Below are 26357 nucleotides of genomic sequence, written 5' to 3'. Positions count from 1 at the left end.
ATTGATCACCAGACAAGTTCACATGTTGATAATCTCATCTTTGTCATAGCTTTTCTATTTACTGTTACCAGTTTATTATTTGCCTTACCCATTCTCTGATGGGGCACTTGTTGTCATATCTTGACTAAAACATTCGTCTCCAAATTTTATTTCTTTCTATAGTTTACATGTAAAGCACTGAGTTGAGTTAGAGGCATGATGGTATCACCTCATATCATAGAATGCTACTCAAATGTAGCTGCATTATTCTACCAGCACAAAGATGAAATTAACTTAATATAGTATTAACATGCTGTTAAACTTTTGTCTGTCAGGCTTATTTTACAGAGTAATTCTTATTTTTTCCTGTCTTTATCTTATAATTTATTCTTAAATCTTAGTACTTTTGAAGTCTGTTCTAAGTACCTTGATTATGATACATATTGCCATTTAGAGAATATGTGCATCAGAATGGCTACACAATGTATAGGATGAAATATTGTGTATATAATTCCGCATAGCTCTAGTTCATAGTTACTTTGACTCTTTCATGTTCCTCTTGTTTTCACATATTCAGTTCAGTATTGTTTCCGTCTAGTCCCCTTTCTCTCCTCATGATTGATTAACAAGTCTCGTCATACCAAAATGCACCAAGATAGGGCACAGGCTGGTTGTCTGGTGTGCACTGCCATCCCTGGAGGTATCATTAGAGGCACCACTGTTTTCCCTGGTCCTTTGAACATTATCCAAGAGTATGTGGACATATGGACCCACATGAAACATTGAGATGGCCATATTGTTATCTGTATGGCTTCCCTCTGCTAATGATGTGTCTTTTTTTCAGGACATGGACTCAGGGCTGCTCTGCAGGCACTGTGTAGGGCACTAGAACATTCTATAGGGTGGTCTCAGACTACTGGTGTCTTTGTACCACACAGTACATGTCTTGTCTCTCAGAGTTCTGCCACGGTTGTTATTTTTTCCCTCTTTCCACTTCCTAGTGGACAGTGAGGCAGTGATTTTCTATTTAATACTCATAATTTTACTTAAGATTTTACATCTTAATTTTGAGGCACTTCTTCTGGAAAAACAGTATGGGCAACAGGAAAAGAAGCATATTACAAGACTCAACAGCTCCTGTCAGCATACGTTTTGTCTTGCTCTATTTCTCACCCAGAGTACCTGTTCTACTTCCCTGCTCAGAATGTTATGTTGAATGTTGACTTATTTCACTGAGTATCATCTTGGTCAGCATGGGCTAAATCACAAACACGTCCATGGATGGCTCAAACAAGAGAAATGTGTTTCTCACAGTTCCACAAGACCAAGACCAATGTTCCAGCATGGTCATCTTTGGTGAGGCCATCCCTGATTCTCTGTGCCCTCATACAGGAGAAATGAAGAAACAGATGCCCATTGTCTCCTGCTCTCAGAAGGACACTGATCCCCTCCCTCTGAACTCTGAGACATTACCATGTGAGTTCAGGCAGCAAAAACATTTACTCTACAATATATATTCTTCTTCAAGTAAGCCAGAAATCATTCCTAGGCCACGGTTTTTGAGTTTCACTTCAAACTCTATTTGAAATAAAGTTTTGTTTGCTTTGTTGTCCCTTCTCTGAGCTGCTGTCTTTGAAAGGCCTGAGATATTAGAAAAAATTCAATGAGGGATCAGAGAAGAGGCAGCATTTTGTAAATACCACCACCAAGATTGATGTTTTGGGGCTGGAGAGATGGTTTAGCTGTATTTTGCTTAGCGCTCTTGTAGAGGACCTGGCTCTGGTTTTGTCACAAGCAGCCATATGGTGGCTCACAACTAGTGGTAATGGCAGATGTGATGCCCTCCTCTGATATAAATTTGCAGATGCATGCACACATGCACAGGCATACACACACACACATTAATGAATGTATATATTTTTAAGATTAGCATTACTAAACCATCATCTAAGGAAGGGCAGAAGATGCCCATTCAGATATGTAGAATTAAACCTGTGGTGTCTGATGCCCTCTTAGAACTGGTGTTAAGGATCTAGCAGTTGGCATAATACTGTAGAGTAATGGAAAAACATATCTTTCTATATCCTGGTATTTCTCACCAAGTTGGATATAAGAATATTAAAAGCTAAGTAAGTTGAGTAGCTCAGGATTCTATTTTTATTTTATAAATAAAGCAGTCACTAAAATATTATGTTTAAACATGGGTAGGCGTTTGTCATTTAATGTGTTTCATTCACTTATAAATGTTCACAACCTATCAGTAGGTGCTGAAATCTCTATAGCTTGAGTATAAAATGAAAGCTTTCAATGAGCTATTTTTCTTAACACCAGACATTAAAGTCTGAAATGGCCAATTCTAAAAATACTTGAATGTTGCTTACTTGTTTTACAAATACTTTGTATAACATGTAAAAAATGACATTTATTAGCTCCCTGGTTATTTTTCTTTATCACTGTGAACAGTGCAGCCCAGGAAGGGAAGTAAAGGATTGCACTTGAAATCTAAAAAGGCTACAAATAATTAACTAGCGGAGAAAAACAACCAGCTGAAAGGAGAATGAGAAAAATAAAAGAGTGAAATTAAACTGTAATAGAGTGAGTAACCGAGTGCATTCAGAAAGACGCATATTTCTTCTTTCAGAGGGTGTCTTATCTTAATGATCTGAAAGTACCATTTTAAAATTAATTAGAAAACATAAAGCAGGTTTGTAATCTTGGAGGAGATTGAAAATTTTGCTTTCAATTCTTTTAATTGTCAGGAATAGAGATCCTTTAAAGTTTTAGTAAAAATAAGTGGCTCGATAAAAACGTGGTTTCCTACCCCCTGTACCCATCCGTTGACTATATGTGTACTGTCTGTTGTCATTTTTCAATTTTAAGTACTAGGCCAACTGATAACTACATAGTTGAAGAATCAGCAGTAGACATGAGAAGGCATAAATGTGAAGTTAAATTTCTACCCTTTCTAGCAACATGAGCCTTATTAATTTGCTAAGTCCTGAAAAAATGAATATTTTTGCAAAAAAGATCATGATGGTAATTCCTCAAAGATATTTTCCTTTCATTTCAAAAATTATAAACCCCTTTTGAGAATACTTAGAGTGGGAGCAACTGTGTAGCTCATGCCGTGTGAATTATCTAACTCAGGTTTTACCAGGCCACCCACTATGCTCATTGAAGTCTTTTTCATCTCCTCTGTTTCTGAAGTCTTGGATGCCATATGATATCTATCTACACGGAGGTGAACTGCACTCACAAAATTATTTCTCTGTAGATCTCAGAGACAGCTTGATATCGTGTGAGTCAGGTATTACTGTAAGGCTTTGTGACTCAAAAGAGAAGAAAGCTGCTCATTATGTCAATTACATTTATGGGAAGCGAGGGAACCCAGTTTCCCATCCCTCTCGTGAATTCTTTCAGTGAATTAAATTATGAGCAGGCAGACCTGTTTAATTAATGGAGTGCATTGCAACTGGGAGCCATGTGCGCTGTGCACAGGAAAATCATCACATCATGCCATAGAGATTTTTTTTTTGCTTGAGTTTGTCGTAGAGGACTATATGTGACATTCAGCTTTGAAGATAAGAGAATTTAACCACTATGATGCCCGCAAAAAACATCAATTATCTCTGTATTTACCATTGTGGGATATGACCAGAGAGGCTCAATAAATACGCCTGAGTAGAAGAAAATAGTCTATAAAATCATAGTGCATGCCAATAGTTCACATTATCTTCCGGGTAGTCTTGACTAACAAGTAGCTGTGCTGAATATAAAAATATGTGAGACATAAAAGTATTTTTTTTTCCTTCTTGGCATGGCTATGTTGTATGATTGAGGGTGATTAGATCAAACAAAATAGTCTGTACTACTCTGAAATATTCCTGTTGCTAAGTGTCCAAAAATTCAATTTAGCAAATGCTTATTGAGTGTATGTTTTATGCAAAACACGTTTATAGGCATCTTGGTGTGCAAAGCTGAGAAGACAACTCTGGCAGCTCACAGTTCACTATGATAGGATGAGATGCCAGTGTGAATCTCTGCAAATCCATATGATCAGTATCTTCACAGGGATTTTTTTTTATTTTGGAATATTCCATGAAAATATGGATATAGAAGCAATTCTTTCTTTCAAAGTGCTGGCTCATGGAGAGAAGGGCCAGGAAGCACGATGCAGAGTGTAAATAAGTATACTTCTGCTTAGGCTTGGAGTCATAAAGTTAGAATCTCATTTCTTGGGGAAAAAACCTGAGCAGCACACTTTGGGTGATGATTGGAGGTGGAGCCCTGAAGAGATGCTAGGACACAGATTAGACGTTCACATTGTTTATGAGTAGCCACTGAGATGCTCTAAGGAAGCCCAGCAAGAACATACTTCCTCTGTAAAGTCAGCTGTCTCGTCTCCTCCTGTAAGAGGAATAGGGGACTCTTCTTCAATGACACTGTATACACAAGGACATTTGTGCGCAAGGTGAAGTTGAGGAAGGAGAATGTTTTGTTGTTGACAGTTGGTATGGAGAAGACGGAACAATCATTGATGTAGTATGATCAGTTTTCTGTCTTTGTTGGTAGGGCTTTTCCTCTTATTTGAAGGGTAACTTATTTTTATGTGGACAGCTGTGTCATACAATGGCACTATCTAGGCTCTTCTGCAGCTGAGGGAAGTGGTGATAAAAGTCAACCAATTTGTGTATCTCCATGAACAAAATGTCTCAAGAAATTGTGATCAATACGCCCAATCTTACTAAAGCTTAGCGTAGCTAAGAATGGAAACAAAAATGTTACCTCCAAGAGCGAGTGCAATAGTCGCTATGTAGACATGAAGACTGTGGATGGTTTACAGGAGTAAAGACATGACCAGATTCTGAAAGCAAAGAGACAGAAGAAAGGCTCTTATAGTAAGGAGATTATGGTTTATGACTAATGAATAATTGAACTTTTTTTACAAAGATAATCATTGCAAACTTATTTATAGCAGGAAAATGTGAACAAAAATCCTTTGGTAACAATGGAGAGTAACGTGGCAGAAAGTCTGAAAGTCAAGATGCTTTCAGAAGCATCATGAATATGTAAAATCTTTAAGAATGATTGAATATCAGCAACATACCCAATTGTGAATTTGTGTTCATATATATGTATATAAGTTGCTGTACTCCCATAGATACACTGACACATTTTAAAAAGTATAAAATGTTTGTACATAAAACTCTACTTGGTGGGTTTTTTTAAATTCTTGAAATATAAGAAAGATTAAGATATTTTATTATTTTTTACAGAGAAACTTATCCTGTCTGAGTCTTCTCTTTGTTTACAAATCTTTTCTCATTGTCTAATTTCTAATGGGCATAGATAGTGTGGGTGATGATGCTAGAAACCTTTGCTGAGACTGTTTTAAGTAAATACAATCCCAGGTAATGGAGTCATCTCTTATGTGTCTGAGGCAGAGAGCAGGGGGATTTCACCTTAACACACCATGGGGGAGTAGATCAGTTGTTTGATGAAAATTACTCATTCATTTGGATGCCCTGTACTTCATATTATCCTTATTATTAAGTCTGTTTTACATGATAAGGAGGGGAGAGGTGGAAAGACACAGAGAGAGTGTAGAGAAGGGGAGAGAAGGGAAGGAGGAAAAAGAAGGAAGGAAGGAAGGAAGGAAGGAAGGAAGGAAGGAAGGAAGGAAGGGCTAATTTCCTCTTCTTCCTACACTACATGGTAGGTTTAGAGAAGTAAATACTCTTTCTTTAAATTCACAGTATAAACTAGGCATGGTGGTGCACGCGTTTAATCCCAGCACTCTGGGAGGCAAAGATAGGCGGATCTCTGAGTTTGAAGCCAGCCTGGTCTACAAAGTGAGTTCAGGACAGCGAAGGCTATACAGATAAAAACCTCTCAAAAAACCAAAAACTACAACCACTTCAGAAATCAGTATGGCATTTTCTCAGGAAATTGGGAATAGCGCTACCTCAAGACCCAGCCATACCACTCCTGGCCATGTACCCGGAAGATGCTGTGCCATTTGACAAGGACATTTGCACAACTATGTTCATAGCAGCTTTATTTGTAACAGCCAGAATTTGGAAATAACCTAGATATCCCTCAACTGAAAGATGGATAAAGAATCTCAGAGGCTTCAGGTGGGCACCTACACTGAGTTATTTATTATATATATTTTTTTCATTCAGCACAGAAGTGAAGTTCCCATACAGAATGGCATCTGCTTCTTTGCTGATTACACTAATATCTCAGAGACAGCATGGTATTTTAATAATCACTTAATTGACATAATTCAAATAGAAATCAGGACTTTTTCTTCCTAATATTCTCTAGTCTATAAGAAATAAAACTTCATTTCGACATAATTTTCATTATTATGACAGCAATATTTCTTGTAGTAGTTTTATGATAGTTGCTGCATAAAACTACCTATTATACAATTTTACTCCCTGTTTGCCTTTTCACACAAAATGACCATCTATCACCGTGGATGACCTCACTGAATGGCTTTAATCAAAGTTAAATCAATATTTCCAAGATAAAATAATTATACATTTGAATTTGTGGTTGAAATCACAATAAAACATACACTTAACAAGATTAAGGATAATTACTTAACTAAATTCTCTCATTTGCCTAGCAACAACCATAAACATGAAGGCTAGAGATACTTAATCACACACACACACACACACACACACACACACACACACACACACACACACACACTTCTTCCTACATACATGGCTATTTACTCCAAGCAAGAAGACAAACAACACAGGAAGTTCTCAATAAACCATGGCTGTCACTGTCTCATAGGCTGTAATGATAATGTTGCTTGTCAGTTCAGTGGAGTGGATGTGATTCTAACTGGGGGACATGCCCATAGGATGTCCCTATAGGCGTAAACTGAAAATGAGAGTCCCCATCCAAGAGTGGGCACTGCCTTCTGATAGCAGCCCATACATACAATGGCTCAAGGGAAAAGCTATGCTCCTTTTTTTCCTGCCTCATTCAACTCCTTTCTGCATGCAAATATGCTCATGCTGCCTCTGTAGTACTGTTTTTGATAACGTAGGAAATCAGATTTTTTTGGCTGGCAACGTGGCCTGATGCCCAGCTGCTCGACAGCCTCTCTGCACTGGGTTGGAATCACTGCAGTACCCAGCTTTGTTGACTGCTCAGATAGCAGATTCTAAACATCTCTAGTCTGCAGCCAGCCAGTCTTGAACTACCCAGCCTGTGTTGTATACACTGTTTCCTAAGTCCCTTTTGGAGTTTGCATTCATTCTCTCAGCACTGTTCACAAAGGGACTCCTGACTAAAGCCCGAGTCTTCCACTTTAGGCTGTAGCAATACAACTAGCACACAGAACTTCTGACCGAGATCCATCCAAGCTTCTCAAAGGTTTTATGCCCTGCAGGAGTCAATGGAGAGACATGAAGGAGAAGACTCATCCTTAAACTGCTATGCACATCTTAGTTTCACGGAAGCAGTCAACAGAGAGGAGTAAAGGAGAAGGCTTTTCTTTAAACTGCTGTACATATCATAGTTTCATGGAAGAGTTTATTTGCTTCCCTCTGTTAGGATAAAGCTTGAAAATAGTTGACTTTGAAGTCGGTATAAATACTTTAGAAACTAAAAAGTAAATTGGATTAAGTTAAATTGCAAAGAAATGGAACATTTCCCATGTTTTATATATAAGGAGCAAAAAGCTTAGAACAAAAATAAAGGGTGACAGGGCCGTAGGGCAATAAAAATCAAACCGCAGCACCATGTTTGGGAAGGATGGTATTTCAGGCAGATGGATCATTCAGTCTGCTCAGTCCCCTTTCAATTAGACTTCGTTACTCTTCACGATGCGTTTGATTGCTCTCAAATGCTGAGCAAATGTACCATGAAAGGAGCAGTTCTATTACTTTGGGCCAGCCACTAAAGTGTCTCAGGAGTTTCTTCTTCGAAACACTCCACTTTCTCAGGCTGCAGTGAAGAAGGGTCAAAGGAGGCAAGAGCTCGGAAGCTTCTGACCTTGAATGAACCAGAAATGAACAAACCACAGAGCAAACAACAAATGCACAAACTCACATGCCAAGTTTCCCCACTCTAGAAAACCCCAGAGCTTCATCTGGTCGACTCCCAATTCCTGTGCTGTGTTTTCTTAGAGGTTCACTCTCTGCATACTCACTAAACAGAACATAAGCACATTCATTCTGTCTTGGAAATAGTCAGCCAACTGCAAAGGATTGCTGTTGACTTTCTGAACTCTAGGTAGTCTAGCCCGGTCACTCTGTTCTTCAGTTTCCATAACCCACAGAGGTGAGGAAGCAATGTGGGAGGGTGGTTTTGTAGAAGCCACAGACATGGGTGCTAAGAAGGACGGCAGCTCTTGTCCCAGCTCTTTGCAGTAGTCGGTCTACACAACTGTTCAGAACTGAAGTACAGTTACTGTCAATGATTCTCATCAAATGCGTTCACACAGGACTCGGATTAGATTCATATTTTTAAGATATCTTATCAAGGATTCGGGAATGCCATTGAGTCGGTAGAATGTTTGCCTACCATAGAAGTGTTGGGCCCCCTGCCAAGCCCTGCATAAAGCAAGGGCTAATGGGTTACTATGTTTTTAAATTTTACTTTATTGTTGTTTTAGATTGGTTTTTAAATTTTTTATGAATTTTTAAAACATATACATTTATATTATTCCATTGTACTCTGGGGAAGAAGGCAGATCGGTCAGATGCTCAAGGGTTACCCTCATCTCTGCTAGGAGCTAGATGCCAGCCTGTCTTATCCTCCCTTAAAAATAAGATAGGTACAATATAATAAAATAAAGTTATCAATCAATGTACTCCATATTTAAGTAGTTATGAATTTTATAATTTACAGAGTGTATGCAAATGAGTAACTACATACCTCCGTGTCTCTAATACTGATATGGAACATACTATATTCTCTCTGTTTCTGTCTGTCTTTGTCTCTGTGTCCCTCTGTCTCTGTCTCCTCCCCCTTCCCCTCTCTCTCTCTCTCTCTGTCTCTCTCTCTCTCTCTCTCTCTCTCTCTCTCTCTCTCTCTAATAAAAACTGTGTGCCTATTCCTGTGGCTTTTATTAATAATGGAACAGCTCATCTCCTTCAGGCTACCTTTGCTGAATTTAGCACAGAACATATGCAAAAACTAGTTTAAAATTTGCTCCTGTGAGAAGGTTCACAGTAATAATTATCTTCCCCTATCAAAGTAATTACTGCGCACTGCCATGGCTGTAGGATACGTTTTCTGTCCTTAGGAATCTGCAGATGCTGTGAAGTTTTCATTTCCAGATAGACTTGTTTAATTCTAAACAAATCTCTGCTTTTGCTTTCTCTTGTCCGATGCTCAACCTGTAGTCAAACCTCAAGGTTGTGTTGGTCTTTTTCTCCGTCTGTTGCTGTGGTAAATTACTACGACCAAAAAAACAACTTAAGGATGAGAAGACATTTCAGCTTACAGATCCAGAAGGGTGGTGCCCACAGTGTAGGGAGGCACAGCAGCTGGAGCTGGTGGCTGGCTGATCACATTTCCTCTCCAGGCCTGGGGGCAGAGAGAAAGCCGGTGAAGCTAAAAATCCTCAGACCCTCCCTCAGTGGTATACTTCTCCAGCCATGCTGTGCCCCCTAAAGGTTCTGTAATCTTCCCAAACAGTGCCAACAACTGAGGACCACGTGTTGAAACACATGAGCACATGGTGGGTAGTAGTCTCATTTAAACTACCAAACTAGGAAAAGTCTTAGAATAAGAACAGATTCCTCAGAAATAAGGTGCTTCCGCTCTGCCCCAGGGGTGGCTTGCAGGTGACTGCCATATGAGTCCTGGACTCCCTCTCTCTCTCTCTCTCTCTCTCTCTCTCTCTCTCTCTCTCTCTCTCTCTCTCAAAATTTAGTTAATTTATTCAGATTACAATCTGAATTGTTATCCCATCGCTTGCTTGTATCCTCCCGTTCCCACCTCCCTCCCGCTTTCTTGCAGCCACAAATGCCCCTGGAAGAAACCTGTGGCTTTCTATGTATTTATGTTTTAAATTTTACCTCCTGAGCGCAGACTCACCTATCTAGTATTTAATCCACTTTTCTTTTTCTCTGTTTTTAAATTCTGCCTGGACTAGACTGGAGGTTTGGTTTGTTTGTTTGTTTGTTTGTTTTTTCATTTTTATTTTTGTTTTTGTTTTTTACCAGCACTGTTGGAAGTGACCCCCAGGATTTTGTAGTCACTTGTTCCCTTTTGTATGTTCTAGCTTCCAAGCATCTGCTCAGTCTATTCTGTTGTTCAGGCACCTGCAAAGCCAGCCTTGACTGCATGTCACACGCCCTCCTTCAGGATGCACATGCATAGCTCACTTCACAGAACCACTTTGAGCCTTCTTTTCTACCCTAAGGCTGACACCTGCCCTCCTCCCCCTGGCTGGCAAGATACTGACTGTGCTGTCTTTAAAAAAAAAAATACCATGTTCTACAGTTGCGTAAACTTTCTTCTCATTAACCACAGTCATGTTGTTGTTCAATTAAGCTCCCGGTTGCAGTGAAAACCCTGTCAGAGGCTGAGGAGAGAGCCAAGCATGCTGTCTCCCATGATCCTGTTTAGCTCACTGTTTCTGCATAAGACATCATCTTAAAAGCTGCTGACACTCCTGTGTGCAATCACAACAGAGACGGTGTGTAAGGCTGGCCCCCAGGGTGAAGACACTGTGGTCTGTTTGCCGGGCAGCCATGAATAAAAATACTGCTGAAGCTGACGGGAGACCAGCATCTTCCTGGCCTCATGTGTGGGGAGGTCAAGGATGCCAGTACAGTTTTTTTGAAAGTTCTAAGTAGCCCCGCTGTACCCTACAGTGTATCACTAAACAAAACCACACACCTTTCTGTGTCAAACACGAGAGCAAAGACTCAAAAGTATAAAATGAAAGAGTGTTATAATATTAAAATAAAATGTGCATCTAATGAAGAAATTAAGACCAGAGTTATGTTCAGAAGACAGGAATGATCACAAAAATTTGTACAAAAAGGCAGGAAATAAGGTGGAGTCTCTTTAGCAGATTTCATGTGATTTGGTAGGGATACAGCTCTGACTGGCACAGTATTTGTTACATGCTTTTTTTTTTTTTTTTTTTTTTTTTTTAGCATTTCATTCAGGAAGACTGTATTTTTAGCGTATCTGCTTCTCTCTCTCCTGACAAATCCTCCCCTGCTCCTCTAATCCCTCTTAAATTCATGACCTCTTCTTTAGTCATTGCTGTCATAAACACACACATACACACATGCACACACATATACTCATATGCACATACACAGACATCGAGTTACACACACATGCACATATATATAATCACACAAACATACACACATACACAGGCACACACACATCCAGTCACACACACAGGCACACACAAACACATGCCTGTGTGCATGCACACACACATGGGGACAGGCACACACCCATCAAGTCACACATACACACATACACACACACATGCACTCATGCACGCACACACACATGCACTATAGAATCACATTCATCAGTCCGCTCAGCCTCACTTAAAGGGCCCTAAAACAGATGGCTGGAATGCTTTGGTAAAGTCAGACTTTAGAGAAATAGGAGAAAGTAGGAAGGCCAAGTGTGACTGTTGTTGGAATTCTCTCTAAGAAATGGATTATTGACCCCCCTCTTCCCTTGGTTCTTAATATTACTCATGGCCTGAATTTTTAGGGAATTTCTTATGATTTAGCCACAGCCATAAATATTCTATATTTCACATGCAGTCTTTTAATCAGCGTTGTTAACAAGTTCACTGGTTAATTGTGGTGCTGGTGTGAGCGGGGGGGGGGGGGGGATGTCCATAGGTTCCCGGGGGTTCAAAGTTCTAACTATCTGGTTATTTTCATGGTTTATAATGCTCTTTATGGTAACTCAACCTTCAACCCGGCAGGTTGTGCTTTTGCCATTGCTGTCTCTAAGTGTCCATGCCCACACACTTCATGCTAGCTCATCTCCTCATTAGCATTGTCCTGTGTACAATGGCAACAGTGACATTTCTGGAGTGTTCTGCTGAAGATCTGGAGATCCGCCCATAAACCATAGGTTACAGTTAGCATCACACAGTAAGGATATGCTTAGAGTCTTGAGAATGTGTGTGAGCGGTCGGTGTGCCTCCATGCCACCTCTTACATACAGAGGTCAGGGCACAGCCTGCGAGGCTCAACTTCTCTCCTTGCACCATGTGGATCTGGGGGATGCGACTCAGGTCAGCAGTCTTGACCGCAGCACCTTTGCCCACTGAGCTACATAAAAACAGTTTTTGAAAGTTGACATTTGTACAAGCAATCTGTTTGAAAATAAAATGGTATTTATTTTTTAAAAAAATCAGAGAATGTAAGAGCTAATGCGGCTTGCTTAAGCCAAGTTGTGACGGGGTGAAAGGATGTTAGAACAGCTGTGATTTTGTTGATATAGAAAATATTAGATTGATGATTGTTCTGTTGTATAAACACAGTCATAAACACTCCCAAATTCAGACCTGACGCTGCTATTCCCCTGGGAGATGGGTCTCAACGCGATCTCTCACAGACCTTGCTTAAGCTTGGGTTTAAGTAAGATTTGTTCATTGAACAGTGAACATTTTGATGGGTTTTATAAGCCTTAATTTCCTCTTCAGATTTCCAACAGCAATTTGGAGGGGAAAAAAACACAACCTCTCATAATTATATTTTATCTCTATATTTCCTAAAGGAATTTATTCCATTTCCTTTATAAGGGGATTATTTTACTTTTAAAAACATTTAAAAACAACAGGTCGGGAGCTCGGAACATGTGAAAGGCACATTTGGTCTGCTTCCCTGTGACAATGCTTCATTTCCCACAGGCGTCTCATCATGTTTCTAAAAATGCTATAAGCAAAGCAGAACCTGGCTGCCAATGGCATCTTTGCTACTGTCTTACATCAGAATTAAGGATAATTATTACACTATTGTCCACTTTGAAATGAAGCTCCTTCTGTATATAATAGTTTTAAAAGTCAAGTTTATACAATACTACTTTTTCCATTGATATGGAAATACAAATATTTTCCAAAGATGTTTCTGAATTTGACTTATTTTAACAATCAGAAGCTTTGGTTGGTAGCTGGTGGAGCATGCCTTTAATCACAGCATTCAGGAGGCAGTTCTCTGTGAGTTCCAGGCCAGCCTGTTCTGCAAAGTGAGTTTCCAGACAGCCAAGGCTACACAGAGAAACCCTGTCTTGAAAGGCAAAAGCAAAGAAACAGAAAATTATAAGAATTGTCCTACTTAAGTGCACTGGGCAATTAGGATTGTGATACACCTTTAATGTAATATATTCAGCACATACTCCACAGAGTGTATGGCCAATTTATGATCCTCTAAAATGTGCGTGTCTTTACCCACTCAAACCTACCTTAGATATTGATCTTGCTGAAACATGGACACAGAGGCAAATGTGTGAATGAGGATTGTAGCAACACATTTCAATAGCAATTGAATTTAGACACTAAATAGTAATTTAGAAACATGCTAACTACTTCCCAGGAACAACAGAGTTAAGTAAATGATAGTGTAAACAGGTAATGGACCACTGGAAACATATCTAAGAAACTGAGGGAAGATATGAGAAGGTAGTACAAGAAAACTAGACTTGTCAAAAGCTATGGGAAGAACTGTGCACTCACCATCTCTCAGGGGAAAGTCAAATCCTGAAGGCCAGATGTGACTAGGGCAGATGACCCCTGTTCTCCATGATTCTTGGTTGGAGAGGGTCTACGCCAATGGAACAACACCCCCTTTTGACCCCCAAAATGTCACTATGTGCTTCTTTTGACATTTAGATTTTCCTAGATAAGTTGCTTATATGCCACTATGTATACTTACGTGTATAACAATTTATTTTATTGACGTTCATGATAATATAATACCAGCTGAGCAAAATGTGTGTACACTGACCCTGGCTGGACCACTCCTTTGATCTCGACAGAGACTAATATGTTCTGAAGATATTTGGAACAGTCTGATGCAAAGGCTTTGTAAACTATGTGGACTTGATGTAGTTGCATTTTAGTGCTTCTACTCTGCAGTATTGTCTATGCTCAGCAAAGAAAATAAAGCCAATAAGATCATCCCAGAGAATTCTATGGCACAGAGAGATGGTGCAACTGCATACGCAAATGCCGTTAACATTCTCTCTAACCCACATACCAGTAAGGACAATGCAGGCTGTTGTTTAGAAACACCTTGTATGTAGTTCCTACTTTAATGTTTATTTCTTCCCTATAACTGTATCAATGTCCATTGTTTGCTGATTCCAAGAAGCAAGTGCTGTACAAGGAAAAGATTCAAGATCAATTTTTTTTTTAATCACCTCTTTACTCAGCTGCCAAAACCACTGAAAAATTGCCTTCTGCCATTGAAAGTTTACTTCCATTTAAGACTCATACTTCTGCGGATGTTTTCTCAGCACAAGAAGAGACACAAGAAATGTCACTGAGCTCCTATTTGTTATTTATTTCAGTAAAGCCATTCATATATTCTTCCTTTCTGAAAATCTTTAAATATTAGATTTCTCTATTCAACTTTAATAAGTATAAAAAAATAATGTAGTACACCGTATTGAACTATCCTAAAGTGAAGTCATGGCCTTTGCCACTTTCCGTGGGAAGGTGTTCTCTGTTAAAGAATATGGTCTTGCAAATACTCAACCTTTATTTTGTAAATGCTTGACATTGAAATGAGCTATCAGAACAGAAATAAAAACATGGATTGGCAGTTTCTTGTTGAAAGGGTGTCTTACTTAGGGTTTCTGCTACTATGATGAAACACAATAAGCCAAGAAAGTTTGGAGAAAGTGGGCTTATTTTAACTTAAATCTGGTGGTCCAACATTCAGGGAAGTCACATCAGGAATGGAAGGCAGGGAACATAGAGGCAGAAACTGAGGCAGAAGACATGGGGAGTGCCTCCTCCTCCTCACCTGTACCCTGTGGCTTGATCAGCCTGCTTCTTTAACTCTCCAGGGCCACTTTTCCAAGGGTAGCACTACACACGATGGGCTGAGCCTCAAGGTAAGTTACTAAATAAGAAAATGCACCATAGGCTTGTCCACAGGGCAGTCTTAGGGAGGCATTTTCCCTACTGTTTCCATCTTCTCAGATAACTCTGGCTTGTGTCAAGTTGACAAAACAAACAAAAACAAACAGGACAAAAGGTGAAAATTCTCATCTAGAAAATGAGCATTTTCTTTCTAAATGAAACTGAGCATTAAGAAAAGGGCTAGCCGACATCTCAGTAGGTAAAGGCGATTGCTGCCCAGCCTGACAACATGAGTTGGAACCCATATAGTGAAAAGGGAAAACAAACTCCTGCAAGTTGCCATCAGACCACCACATGTGGGCCTTGATGTCCCCCACAAACAAACAAGTGTATATAACACTTTGTTAGAGAAATGAAACCTTACTACCACTTCAGTTGTCATTGAGAAAAAATATCCCCCAGTGAGTGTTGCCAGGTAATCTAAGCAACATGAGCAAGTAAACAAGGCAAACCTGGATGTGGAGGAATGAATTTCACACACATCAGAAACTGGAACAACCAAGAGAGATACATGCAATTAGTTAGTAGGCTTTGGGAGCAGAGCATTCTCCGGGGCATACATTCTGCCTTTCAGTGGGTATGTGGCCTGAGAAGGTGGGGCCATTAACCACAGTGACATCTTGCTTCCAGTCTTTAAAAAAATGAACATGATAGCTCAGACCTTATCAGATGGATTTCCTAGACAAAAGAAAAAGTGAAATACCATCACACTGTAGTGTCTCAGTGGAAAGTGGAAATTATTACGATGCCTGTTGCCTATGATTACAGGGCCAATTCAAACCTCATTTAATACCCTTGGTTAGATGTCATTTTAATGACTATTTCAATATATTTTAATATGTCAATTGCTAAATATAATGACGCAGGTAAGCCTATTACTACACACAGCAACACAGAGATTCACTCACTGAGGTCAGACACTGGATGGAATGCATCCAGAGACATGGGTTTAAAAGGGAAATAAAGATCCAGAGAAAGAGACTGTGAATAATTTTCTTCATTTGAAAATGACAAAAGTAGTGACAGCTAGTATGCAGCAAGTGTTTTACTGTAGACATAATTTGAAATACTTTGCCTTATTATCTTTTTAAATCATTCTAGCAATTGTATATTGTCACTTTTATCATTTTATACATTCTTAGGGGTGAAACAAAGATAAAAATATGGATAACATTGATAGACTTAGAGATAAAATATACATAAGAGATTTGAAGAACATAAGTTCAGGTAGGCAGATGGAGTCAGAGAAAGGGCTAAGAGGGCTGGGTGGGTCATGCTGCCCTGTGTGTGCGTTCCTCTTCCAAAGTCATTTGATGGGCAAGCTAATCAGGTGTGTGGTTGAGCATCACTGTGAGCTAAAAATAAATAAATAAATAAATAAATAAATAAATAAATAAATAAATAAAGCCTAAAGTTCCCTAATGTGTTTGAAGTAAGTTAGGAGCTGATGTGTTTTCTTTGAAGATGAAACTGTACACGTTGTAGTAGACTACGCAAGTTCCAAAGGATAATTTTTGGTAGCAGGAATCACTCAGATTTTTGGCCTGAAAGATTTAAATGTTTGAGATAGCATTTGGCAAGATCGAGAGTTTAGAGGAGGATGGGGTTTAGGATAAAGACAGAGTATAGCTGCCAATAAGCCTGACTGATGGAATCCTGGAGAGGTTAAATAGATGCTTTCACACTCACACTGGTGTTTCCTTAAACAGAACTATGGCCAGGATCAGAAGCTTCAAGTCGGGCCTGACTGGCTGCAAGGTTTATGTCTAAAAACTCTCAGCAGCACCAAATACATGGTTTTTAAAAAATAAATAATAGCCAAATAGCAAGTGCTTGCTGGCTGCAAGGAAAGGACAGTTAGCATGTTAGTCTCACTTGTTGCTCTTTTCCTGTCACCTAACAGAATGCCTATCCTATATTTGCAGACTAAAATGATTTGAAGAAATATTGCTTATTACATAGATTTTCTAGAACCTAAAATGGAATTCTCATATGAATAAAAAAGTTGACCAAGATGCTGAGGACAGATACAGTAAATTTTCCTTCATGTTTGTAAACCTAGAAAAGTATCTGACTTGTTGTTGTTGTTGTTGTTGTTGTTGTTGTTGTTGTTATTGTTTTTGCATGATTAAGTTAGAAATCTGAGAATGTCTCTCACTAAGGAGAATTCAAACTTCACTCAAGAACAAACTGAGTTCAGTCATACATATTTTATAAATAAGCACAAATGTTGGGTGAGTGGTAAACTTTTCACAATTTTCTAGAGAAAAGGAAAAAATGTTTACAAGGACAAAAAAGAAACCCACTCAAATTGAATATAAACACTACAACCAAGGAAAAGTGTTTTCGACAATAATGAGCAGCTGAATTTAACATAGAGAGAGCAGGTGCTGACAGATATACCTAAGGATTTTATTTAGGACAAAACAAGTCAACTATAAAAGTCAAGCACAAATGCTTTGCCGTCCTGGTTAGTGACAGTGACCCCCCTCTGAATGTGGCTTCCCAGGGAAGCTCTAACTGCATACCAGGGATAATGAGCCCGCAACTGATAAGCCAAGGTTCATATGTAAGTCAGTCAATGGTAAGCCAGGAGACAGAGCTAGGAATAAGAACCACACAACTCGTATTAGGAGGCTCTCCAGCACTTCCTTCCCTACGCAGGCCTTACAGCTCATTGCTATGTACAAAATGAGTGCAATTCAAAATCAGGAAAGCATAAGTGACACTACTGCCCAAAAGATTATCATCATTATGAGTCAAAAAGAAAAAAAAAAAGAACTATTGTAGTCATTCATTCAACTCATGATATTTGAATATTTAATAGCTGTGAACAAAAATAGTACAACTCTCTGAAATGACCATTTTGGAATTTCGGTTTCTTTGAAAACACAAAAATATTAAAAGAACGTGTTATTGTTTTAATTCCAGGTGTGGGGACGTGGGGCTGATTTGGAGTGTCTGAAGCAGCTGACTGTGATTTGCCTCATGCTCTAGCAGAGGCGTGGTTTTGCCAACTGCAGATAGTTTCTGCGATTGTGTGACATGTGGAATTATGAGAACTTTTCGGAGACACAGGGTCAGTGGTTGTTGGTCATTTAGGGAGATTGGCTGTGGTTTGTTAGTAGCCATGGTCAAAGAAGAAACAAGAGGAAAGAAATTAGATTCAGGGATTTTTTTATAGTCTTTCTCTCCCCTCTACCTTTCTTTTTCTCATATCCAGTGCGAGGGAGGTGAAACTAGGGAGCAAAAGGTAGGAAAAAGAAGAGCCAACAAAGTAGCAAAGACCAGCTACAAATCTCTTCCTAATAAAATTTACATTCTTGTTGGACATAATGAAAATTATTAAAATTAGTAAAAGTATTAAACACTAATATTAGGTGACACCCAGAAAATGGAATGCCCCTTGCGGATGAGAGGTACAGTAGTGTTAAGTGTTGCAAGACAAGGCTTCAGAAGTAGCTTATGAACAAAGACTTCAAACTGGGTCTTTCTAGTCAGTTAAAGTAACTGAATAAATCCTGAGCTTTGGTTCTGAGTGAGGACCACACGCCACTGAGCAATAGGGTGGTAGTGCCTTGTTTGCCGTCTGTGGCTTGTGAGACTGCGGCTCCCCTCGGCTTGCTGTGAATATTAAATGATGTGGTAAGGGACAATACTTCCACAGTGGTCTACTGGCAGCAAGAACTAGTCCTGAGTTTCTGTGAGTTTTTGATAGAGAGCCACTGCTACGCTTTGAATGGCTGCTTAATGTGAATAGATGTGTGCCTGCGTTGGCAAGGGTAAGACACGGTTGCAGAGTGAGGATGCTCCCACTGTAGCTGGCATTTCACCGGAAATTTCAAAGCACAAGTGTCTGGCAAGGAACTGGAAGGTTGAGTCATCCTTTGAGAAGCTTAGCCCCATGGTGAGTGCTACACGAGGAACTTGGGCTCCCTTCAGCCCCCTGCTTAGTCATCCAAGGTACTGGATCGCTGTGAAGTCATGTACCATCATGGTAACCTTTAGTTCAGGTGTGCTTGCAAGGCGTGTGACAACTCCCCATGCTTGATAGTCCTTTGGGAAGAGGAAATCACAGCTGAGAGAATGACCCCAACAGCATGTTCTGTGGGCAAGCCTGTGGGCAAGCATTTCCTTAATTGATGATTAGCGTGAGATGGCCTCACTTACTCTAGGTAGGATATAAGAAAGCTGACTTTCACACGTACTCTGGTGCCTCATATTTGACCATGTTCCCTGGATGGGGAGATCTGGTGGCACTCAGAAGAAGGATAGCAGGTTACCAAGAAGAGACTTGATACCCTATGAGTATATAAAAGGGGAGGAAGTCCCCCTCAGTCACAGTCATAGGGAAGGGGAATAAGGGAAAAATGGGAGGGAGAGAGAAATGGGAGGATACAAGTGATGGGATAATCATTAAGATGTAATAAGAATAAATTAATAAAACAAAATTTAAAAAAAAGAAAGCAGGCTGAGCAAGCCTCAAAGAGCAAGCCAGTAAACAATATTTCTTCAGGGCATCTGCATCAGATCCTGCCTCCTTGTTTCTGAATGAAGTTTCTGCTCTGACATCCCGGAATGATGAATTACAACCTCTAAGATGGAAGAAACCCTTTTCCTCTCAAACTGTACTTAGCCATGGTGTTTTATACCACTCATAGAAAACCTAACTAAGACGCCAGCCATGTCTTAGGTTTTACGAGGGGATGGATGTACATCAAGACAGACAAGTCTTTGAACCAAGCTCCATGAAAACCCTGAACTTGCTATTGAGGAGAGAGAGAGAGAGAGAGAGAGAGAGAGAGAGAGAGAGAGAGAGAGAGAGAGAGAGAGAGAGAGAGACGGAGGGAGGGAGGGAGGGAGGGAGGGAGGGAGGGAGGAGAGGAAAGAGGAAGGAAGAGATTTGAACCTCTACCCATACTGTTGCTCCATCAGTTGCTGCCTTTTACATTAAATTACCATGTAAATTTTGATTCAGGTGGAAATAATGTTTCAATGGCAATGAGTGGCAGTTTTCAATGCTAGAGTCAGTGTTCAATAATCACATATCTATCTTGCAAAAGAACTGTTGAGAAAAAGGCACGGGTGGGGGGGGGGATTCCACATTGACATCTGGTGCAGTGTGCCACATCTCTTTGCTCCGAAGCCAGTACCTGCTCCTCTAGTTCCTGAGCACAGGAAATACAGTCACAAACAGTTCCACTCATCAGAGCTCAGTGCTGAAAACTCAAAGGAAAATTCTAGGCCTCTTTGAATGTCTTTCAGTTGACAACCTCTGGTGCAGCCACTCAGTACTGAAAATCTTGTGTGACAGTCAAAAGAGGGATTAGGCGCAAGACTTGCAATAATACAGTTTACACCACACTCTTAAAATAATAACCAACAGCCATATGTGTCGTGTGGACTTAAATAATCAAAGCGAAATATAAATTGATGTTCAGTTCTCTAGTGGCCCGAATCATATTCCCAAGCCCACGAGCCACATGTTGCTGGGTCTGCTGTTTGAGACAGGACCTATGTAAAAGAAATGCATCTTCAGAGAGACACACAGGCCAGCCACCTCTTGCTTCAGAATCAGGGCCTCTCCCAGAAGCATCTGAGTAGACCAATCTTTGTGCTGCTCTCACCATGCGTGTCCCATGCATCCTCTGGGTACAAGGAGAGCATTGCTGTGCTTTCTGTTCTCCTGAGGGTGGAAGGGGAAAAGGTGAACCCCCTCAGCTATTAGGAAGAACAATGTGGCCGCATTGAGTAAAAAATTCGTTATGGGAACATACAAGAGACCTGTTTGGGTTTGTGGAGCATTGTCTTAATACACGAGTTTGAAATCATCAGTTGAAGTCCTTTGTTTTGTATTTCAGAATTAATAAAACATTTCATATTTATAAATTTGTGTTATGAACTACAATCTTTAAATAAAAGACAATGCAATCGCGTATGGTATCTAGAAAGTGTTTTCCAAAACGACATAACAAGAGCAAAAGCTATTTGAAAAGATAAGTTAATTAGTTTTTTTTTTACACACAGTACTCCTAAGTAATGGATATGAACCCTATAAAATGTAAAAATTACTTTTATAGAGAGAAATATTGGTGACATCAAGTGGCAGAGCCCGTTACTGATAATTACATACAAGAATGTAAAAATGATGGTTCCTGATTTCAAGCGCTTGGCACTTGGTAGAGGTGGGAAAACTGGCTCTTATCCATGTCCACAGCAGTGAGAGGTGTTGTCAACTTCACACTAGCCCTGTACTCTAGCGCTAGCCAACATCCTAACCTTCCCAGAGGAGATGCCGGGACTGAGCAACTACTGCTGAGGGGCGCTTGGCTCTGCTCGCCCTCTCCTTTTGGTTTGTTTTCATAGAACTCCATTTTAGTGGAGAAACCACGTAGGTAGGAGGCAAGCACAGCTTTCATCTGTTCAGTAAAAGTGCTCACAGAACCACAAAGAAAGGACACGGGCACCAGGGCACAATGAGGAGGGAAGTGTTACACTCGTGTGTGTAGTGACTCTTGCAGCCAAAGGAACTATGCACTTTTACAAGTTTTCTAAAAACAAGTTTAAAAAGATTGTGAAGCATGTCTGTGCACAGAACTGCAAGTTGCAACACACTAGAACCCTGTCCACCCCTTCCAGCGAGGAGGATATGTGGCTCATATCACTCTTCCAGAATGTTTATAGATTTCCTTAGAGTGAGCGATTGTTCTCCAACGTTATATTTTTAGTTGCCTTGACTGCATCATGGCCTTAGGAAATGTGAGTCTGAAAAAAAAAACATGCTCCTGTGTGTATGATTGTGGGTGAACTTCCATCTGCTGGTTCTGGTTTCATTAACAAAAAAATATATATGTACGTTCAGCTCCACGCCAACTGATAGTTTTACAAGTTATCCATCACAGTTTATTTTAATTTTCAAGGAAGAAAAAAAAAGTAAGAAAAGAAAACCTTGAAGCAATCTTCTAAAAGCTTTACAGGACATTATATATATGAGAAGACTCTAAGAAAATAGATTTGTGGACTGAAGCTAATGAATTATCTATGGCTTCTGGTTCAGACTTCCAAGGTTTACTTAAGAAGACGAATATGTTTAGAGAAATGAGAAATAAATGGCATTACTATTTCTTTGTCTAAAAACAAATGGCGTTATCAGTAGATTTTATTTTTGTAAGATGTACACATTGCTTTACCTAAGGTAATTGAGAAATTATTAATGGTTAGAGATGATGAAATTTTCAGTTATATATTTATGGAACATATCGACGCTGTCAGTCTTTATTTATTGCACCATGTCGCTGAGTCTAGACAGAATAACAGTACATTCTTTGGTGATGCATGCATTTCAAAGATCACCGGATCTGGTCTGATGCCAATCCCTCTGTCCCATTCATGAATTTTTTACAGTTGACTTAACATTCCTGTAGAAAAAATTAGTAACAGTCCTCTTCCTTCTAATTCAGTAAGGACTTTGCCTTTAATACTGAAGGTGACCTCTAAATTGACCACTGAGCTGGGTCTTCACTTTTTCTGCTCTTGCTGTTTCTCACATTGCAACATGTTAGGCAAGTGTTAACAATTTAAACATTTCCTCTTCAAGAACATCATAGTGGCCATGCAGCTTTGTGTCACTATAAAACCATCTATTTTCAAATGCTAATTCATTGCAGACCCACGTTTCTGTGTGCATGTATCAGTACCTCTAACTCTAACGCTTTATTGTCCATTAGCTTAAATCCAACTGGATTTCTTTAATGTAAAATCCATAGCTAAGAATCCTATGGATAAGGCAAAACAGAGCTAATACTTGGCAAACTGAAAGGACCAACTGACGGAGAATGAGGAACCTATTAAATCTTCAAAGATCGAGTTTTCTGCAGCCTGGGCTTTAGCTCTAGGCAACCCAAAGACTCTGCAGTAACCTTGTGCTGGTTCCTGTTTTGCGCTGCCTCTACAGGCCCTTCTAAATGGCAGCATAGCATGAAGTCAGTTATCCCCACCCCTGGAAGAGACTTGGTGCATCCACAGTGCCTGTTGCCACTGGGGAGAAGACTCTGTATTGAAATTATGCATTCACTCTCCAATTCCTTTAACATGTTTGTTTTCTACTTATCTTCTTCTTGTCCGCAGGAAATTGATTTTTACCTGAAAGCCATCAATTTATTAAGAGACGCTTTGTGCAAATTTCTTTAGCTTTTTGCTGTTGGTCTCATTTCCTCATAGTCTCTTTTCCTGCCCTGCTATTCTTCTGTGTGGAAAGGGAGCTACCTAACCAGCAGTCACAAATGTATTACTAGGAGGGTGACCATCCAACTTGGGTGATACTTTGCATTATGCTTACTCTCCCAGGGGGAAAACAGTGTATACACATTATTCTAAAATATACTTATTAAACTGTACAATCTGATCATTAGCTCCCCAGAAACTGGCTTTGTCTTTGGGCATACCATATCCTGTTAAGGCAAGAAGATAATTAGAAACTCAACTCAATTATTTACATAAATTTTGCCTTTGGGACAGGATATTTAATTTCTATGCCTTCACTTTCTTTGTCCATAAAACGGGGCGGAACTGTCACTTCCTTTCTAGTACTCCTGTGAGCGTTCAGAGAGCACTTGTGGTGAGGCTTTTAGTCTGTGATACCGAAAAGCCTTTCAATGCACTCTTATGACTGCCACAATAACTTTATCTCATTGGCACCCAAAAGATAATCTTGCATGCTTTGTCTGTGTGATCCGTGAGCTGATGTCTTTATTGAGTTAGGTACTATTCAGGTAGAGTAGACAGAAAGTTGTTATAGAAGATGAGTGACACTTATGTCTGGCCAATGCTATCCAATAATATTGAAGAATCTTATCTTTCACACCCATGTAACCAGGAAACTATAAATTACCTTGCTATTTCAAGTATCTAGTGCAGTGCATGTAACTGATATGATCATGTGTGAGGCCATGGTCTATAATGCTAACTATTATGAGAATGTGTAAAATGTATGTCCTGCTTTAACTGTGTGTTATGGATGTATCTTGAAGAGATTCTGACAAGGCAAGAAATGTTATGCTTATCCTGTTAGGTGTAGAAGCTAATGAACTGGTTCAACATGACTAGGATGTTCTTTTTTGAGAGATAAAAGTGAAAGTTTGCTGGCAGCCAGTGTACATCAGGAGCAGAGGACTGCCGTTAAACCGTATGACCCTTCTCAACTGCCGTCTGTCCTGCTACTGTTCATTCAGTCCCCTCCTCCCCCGACCATCTTCTGAGCACCTCGGAAATCTATCCTTCTTCCAAGGGTGGGTTATTACCACCTTTATTACCACGTCAGTTTTACATAAATGCAGTTGTCTCCCTTTTGGTGTTCAGCATTCCCAATAAAACTATAGCCAGCGAACTATTTTAAAACTGTAATCGAAGCACAACCCTAACCAAATCCTTAAGCACGGACTGGCCCCCTGCTTGACATGCAGTAGTGCCACTTAGTCTCAGCTAAAGTCTGAGGCCGGCATAACAGGGTGCTGCCTCACCCCAAGGCCAGCTCTTCCTGTTATGTGTCCTAAACTTCTAGGAAATGGCTCTCTCTCCCTGACACCAACTGTAGCTGTACCCACCCTTGGCGTCCACACTGTCCCTTGCTGAGGGCTCTCACCAGTGATAGCATTCCCAGAAAGCTGCTGCTTGTAACCACACTGCTCTGTGGCAGCTTCTCCTTCCATGACAACCTCTGCTTCTATCAGAATTTCCTGTGTTCTTTGCATTGAACTATGAGGCCAACGGAAGCCCTGAGATTACCTGCAAGGCAAGCCAGGCCCCAGGTGAGCAGAATGTCTGACTTATAGTGTTAATGCTTGCTTAGTCCATAACTAAATACATTTAATATTTAAACTTAAAATCCAATCTCTGTATTTAAGGTGTCTTTAAAATATTTAAGTTTGGTCCTGATTAAAGTCAGAACCACAGGTAAGTCTTCAGTGTACATTTGAGAGCTAGAGGGCAAGATGGCGAGCTGGTAGAGATTGCTGTCACGTTGCTGGAACACTGCATTCAGACAGCACCTGAATGACTTAGATATACCCTTGGGCTGCTTGCTGGGTTTTTGTTTGTTTGTTTGTTTTGTTTTGTTTTTAACTTTCCTTGTGCATCACAAAGGTGTGAGGGTTACATACGTGATAATATCCAGGCTGCAAAGAAGAATACTTGGTGGGAGTCCTAGTCAGTTAAACACAGCCACCTAAGAGGACACAGTGGACCTCAGCTAGATGCTCATCTAGACTAAATCCTAAAATACAATATGTTAGGGTAATCTGTGCAGAGTAACAAATGTAGACAGGAGGGAGGTAGCAGAGTAGAAACTACACACACACACACACACACACACACACACACACACATACACACATACACACATATAAACACACATACGCATACATAAACACACACATACACACATACACACATATAAACACACATACGCACACATAAACACACACATACACACATACACACATACACACATATACATGCACATACACACATACACACACATAGACACAAACACACACACACACACACACACACACACACACACACACACACACGGGAACCCCTTTACATAGCTCCCTAGTGTGGCTTACATTTATGAAGCTTGGGGCCTGTGACAAGTGTATTAGTTAGTTTTCCTGTTCCTATGACAAGGTACCTGACAAAAGTAATTCAAAGGAGGAAGGCTTTGTCATGGATCACAGTTCACAGGGTACAGTCCATCATGGTGAGAATTGCACGGAGAAGGAGCTTACGTCAGCTGGTCACGGTGCATTGGTAGTCAGCAAGCACAGAGTGAAGAATACTGGAGTTCACCTGTACTAACCACATCCACCTTCCTATCACAGTGAACCTGTTCTGGGAGCTTCCACACGTCTTGTTAGGCAGACGTCCCCCAGCTGTCAAGCACATAGTTCACATGGACTTCACACTGAAAGCATGGGTGTACACTGGAGCTGATAGTCACATCTGCCCACCATGGTCACTGCTGTCACTTCCCTTGACATGATATGCTCAGAAGGCCATCTTTAGGATACAGTCACATTCTACATGGAAGGGTATTTTCCATCACAACACCAGCTGGCATTACGAGATGGGAGAAGCCATTTGTTTTCTAGAATTTTCATGAGCTGCCATTACTAAAGCAGATGTGTTCCCTTTCATACTAACAAGAATGGTCTGCATGCATCTACTTCATGTGTTTTATGTAGTAAATTTCTATTTT

General features: G+C 40.1%; 1 long non-coding RNA gene across 1 annotated transcript in view; it reads right to left on the bottom strand.

Moving 5' to 3' along the window:
• LOC311585351 overlaps positions 1–24772 on the bottom strand; it is a 34052-nt gene extending 9280 nt beyond the window's left edge. The window contains exons 1-3 of the long non-coding RNA XR_014775197.1: positions 24703–24772; positions 9461–9543; positions 4765–4843 (exon numbers count right to left, since the gene is read on the bottom strand). This is a non-coding gene — a long non-coding RNA (uncharacterized lncRNA). The remainder of the gene's footprint in view (positions 1–4764; positions 4844–9460; positions 9544–24702) is intronic.
• Positions 24773–26357: the final 1585 nt, after the last annotated feature.

This window comes from Acomys minous (assembly GCF_964271855.1).
Source record: "Acomys minous genome assembly, chromosome: 15".
Lineage (NCBI taxonomy): Eukaryota > Metazoa > Chordata > Mammalia > Rodentia > Muridae > Acomys > Acomys minous.
Note: the sequence above shows the minus strand (reverse complement) of the source record. Positions and strands in the feature narration are given on the sequence as shown.